This window comes from Dendrobium catenatum, unplaced genomic scaffold (assembly GCF_001605985.2).
Source record: "Dendrobium catenatum unplaced genomic scaffold, ASM160598v2 fragScaff_scaffold_315, whole genome shotgun sequence".
In the NCBI taxonomy this organism is placed as follows: Eukaryota; Viridiplantae; Streptophyta; class Magnoliopsida; order Asparagales; family Orchidaceae; genus Dendrobium; species Dendrobium catenatum.
Genome location: NW_021318777.1, coordinates 360,182 through 364,587, shown reverse-complemented (window position 1 = coordinate 364,587; position 4,406 = coordinate 360,182).

The window sequence follows — 4,406 nt, the reverse complement described above, 5'->3', positions numbered from 1 at the left end:
AATCCACCATGGATCTTGATAGTCTTTATTCCCTCTTACTCTCTGAAGAAATCAACCTACAATCTGAAACATTGAAGCAGGTGCATCTTGGTGACTCCTCCACAGCTCTTTATTCTAACCGAGGGCGTGGACGGCGAGGACGAGGCCGATCATCATCTCAGCAATCTCGTTCCTCCAATTCTAACATTTCGCAGTGCCAAATCTGCAACAAAAAGGGCCATCTCGCACACAATTGCTGGCATAGACTCAATACCTCCGTCAACCCTCCGGACTCAACCTCCACAGCTGCTGCTTCCCGTGCGATGGTCGCGGCGACTGACTCAGATAATCAAGATTGGTATTTAGACTCCGGCGCATCGGCTCATCTTACTAATTCTGCCGACAATCTTTCTCAGGCTACATCATACACTGGTAACGACAACATTACCATAGGTGATGGCAGATCTCTCTCCATTGCGCACACCGGCAATGGAATTCTGCCTACACCGTATCGTAAGCTAAAACTTAATCCCTTACTTCATGTTCCTCGTTTATCACATAACTTATTATCTGTTTCTCATCTAACCCAAGATAATAACGTGTCTGTGAATTTCTTTCCTCATGGTTTCAACATTAAGGATATGAAGACAAACAGAATTCTTCTGTCGGGACCAAGTAATCGAGGACTCTATCCTGTTCATTCGGTCTTCAAGAAGTCGCTTTCCTCAACGGCTCTCACGGCCACCTCTCAAACGGCATCTCTGTGGCACCAAAGACTGGGTCATTCACATCCCAGTATAATTAAAGCCATTTCCGTTGCTAATACTAGACTAAAAATACCGCATTCTTTTAAATTTTGCTCTGATTGTACGACCTCAAAAGGTCATAAACTACCGTTTTCTAATAATAGTCATCGTGCTACTCAACCTCTTGCCATTATTCATTCAAACGTGTGGGGTTCTTCCCCTGTTCCTTCGCACCAAGGCTTTCTCTACTACGTTGTTTTTATCGATGATTTTTCTAGATTTTCATGGGTTTTTCCGATGAGATTTAAGTCTGAATTTTTTAACATATTTCAGCAATTTAAAATTTTCGTTGAAAAACAAACTATCTGCGCAATAAAATGCCTTCGGTCGGACGGTGGAACTGAGTACCTGAACTACAATTTCAAAAAATTTTTAACTCAACACTGTATTTTACATCAGACCTCTTGCCCCTACACCCCTGAACAGAATGGGTTGGCTGAACGAAAACATAGACACTTTCTTGAAACCGCTCGGACTATGCTACACAGCGCTTCTATTCCACAATCTTTTTGGCTTGATGCCGTTCTGGCTGCATCTTTTATTATCAATCGTTTACCCACGATCACTACTAATTTTAAATCTCCTCTTTCCCTTCTTTTTCAAAAAGATCCTGATTACAAATTTTTTAAAGTATTCGGTTGTGCCTGTTTCCCGTTGATACCTACTAATCAACGCAATAAACTTCAACCGAAGTCTCGCACTTGTGTGTTTCTCGGTTACTCTCACATCTCAAAAGGATATAAGTGTCTAGATACTACCACAAACAAAATTTTTATCTCTAGACATGTTATCTTTGACGAGTCTACTTTTCCGTTTAAACAAACCTCTACCATCCCTTCCCCCAATTCCTCATTTATGCCTCCATCTCTGCTTGTTCCCACGTCTCACACATTCAAACCTCACTCTCCTGCTAACTGTTCTACACAACATACCCATCTACACAAAACTAATCCTAGATCCCATACTTCTGATCAAACCAACACTACTAACTCTTACACTACTCCTGGAGACTCTACCCGTCATCCAATTCAAACGAAGCATGTTCCGTCTGAATTACCTACAATGAGACCTCCCTCCGTTCTGTCTAAATCCTGCCATCCGATGATTACTCGCACTAAAACCGGCACGACCAAGCCTATCCAGCGCTTAAATTTACTTCACATTCAGGACTCGTCTCAGCTAACTCATTGTTCTGAACCCACTACTTATGTCGAAGCCAGTAAACATGTTCAGTGGAGACAAGCCATGGCTGATGAATTCAATGCCTTGCAAAAGCAAGGAACATGGGATCTTGTTCCTCTTCCTCCCAAAACTCCGGTGCTCGGTAGTCGCTGGACGTATCGCATCAAACAGAACACCGATGGCACTATTGCTCGCTTCAAAGCGCGTCTCGTTGCGCAGGGAAATCATCAAACATACGGTTTGAATTATCTTGAAACATTTAGTCCTGTGGCTAAGTTTCAAACTATACGCATCTTATTAACTATTGCAATTACTAACACTTGGCCTGTGCATCAGTTAGACGTGTCCAACGCTTTCTTACATGGCAACATTTCTGATACGATCTACATGAAACAGCCCAAAGGGTTCGAAGACGTCCTCTATCCAGATCACGTCTGCAAATTAAAGAAGGCTCTTTACGGTCTCAAACAAGCTCCTCGCCAATGGTTTCAGACGTTTTCGGATTTTCTGTTCTCTCTTGGTTTCAACTCGGGCAAAGCGGACTCTTCTTTATTCATTCTTCAAAATGATCACAGTCAAGTATTTTTGATCATCTACGTAGACGATATCCTTTTAACTGGAAACAATCCATCTCTTATTTCTACCGTTACCTCTCAGCTACATCAAAAGTTTGCCATGAAAGAACTTGGCTTGGTTAATAGTTTTTTAGGCATAAATATCACCACAACAGCAAGCTCATACATGCTGTCTCAAACACAATATGCAAAGTCCATTCTGCAACTGGCTGATATGCAAGATTGCAAACCTTTAGCTAACCCCTGCTGCACTAAGTCCTCGGTTCCTGATGTTCAACCAACATTCTCTAACGATCCAAAACTCTACAGACAAATCACAGGTTCCTTGCAGTATCTGACTATTACCCGACCGGATATATCATTTTCAGTCAACCAATTGTGCCAACACATGCACAATCCGGATTCTACTCATTTTCATTTACTGCATCGTTTACTTCGTTATATAAAAGGCTCGCTCTCACTTGGCTTACCAATTGTGCAGGGATCACTAGATCTACACTCATACTCGGATGCTGACTGGGCAGGCAACAAAGACACTCGTCGTTCTACAAGCGGCTACTGTACCTTCCTCGGTAACACACTCATCTCATGGAGTGTAAAGAAGCAACAAACTGTGGCTCGATCATCAACTGAAGCCGAGTATAGATCGCTCGCCACCGCTCTTACCGATATCCTGTGGCTCCGGCGTCTCCTGCAGGACTTCCGCATTCCGTGCTCTTCTCCTACGCCATTACACTGTGACAGTACTTCAGCCATTGCCTTAGCCAACAACCCCGTATTTCATGCTCGAACCAAGCATATAGAAATTGATCATCATTTCATCAAAGACCACATTCTAGCTCACAACATTCAAATATTTCCCATCTCCACAAAGGATCAAATTGCTGATATCTTCACCAAATCGCTCTCTACTCCGCGATTTCAATTTCTTCGTGACAAGCTGTCGGTTCAACTCCAACCATCCGCTTGAGGGGGCGTAATAATAATATATACTGTTTATGACTTGTACACATGTATTTACCTGTGTTACCTGTTCTCTAGATTTCTTGATCTGTTATCACTTACAGCTTATGTAACTCTATATATACTACATCTCTGTAATAGATTAGATAGGATAATAAAGATTTTCTTTCTTCTTGTTTGTCTTCAGATAAAAAGACAGTTTTGGAATGTAAATTACATGATGATGGGCAATTTTCAATAATATCAATAGAAACTTGCATGGCTCTGTAAAGCATTTGGAGTACATAAAGATGTTTAATGAAATATCAAAGATCAACATGATAACAACGAAAGAGCTAAGGAGTAACAAGTAAATCTTATTCTAAACTACTAAAAATTGTCAATCTTTGCAGCACAATAATACAAAATAAAAAGTTAAAATATGGTTCCTTGATAAAAAAGCATCTATATAGCAATCAAATGATATGAAAACTTGGATTTTCACACGACAATTAAAAAAAGGAAAATAAGGATGTAATTAAATATCACTCTAAACTTGTAAGACATATGAACAATGTCCTTAGAGAAGTTTGTGTAGAAAAATGGTTTCTAATTCATATCACTAACAAATGCAGAATTGATTTTCTTATGTAGTTGTATCATCTCTCAGCACCTTCGTCATCTTGTGCCTCATTATTTGTTGAATAAAGTCTCCAATCTAATAGATAAGTATCTACTAATAGTCTCAGTTGAGTGTTAAAATTACTCACATGTCGACTTTATTGATTCATTAACCGATAAAAAATATATAAGGAGATTGCAAGTACTTCTCTAGTTGTTGCCATTGATTATCCATGAAGACCATGAACACTTGTCAAAGCCATATATAATTGTTGCGTGCGAGAATATACGCGGCGGTAGA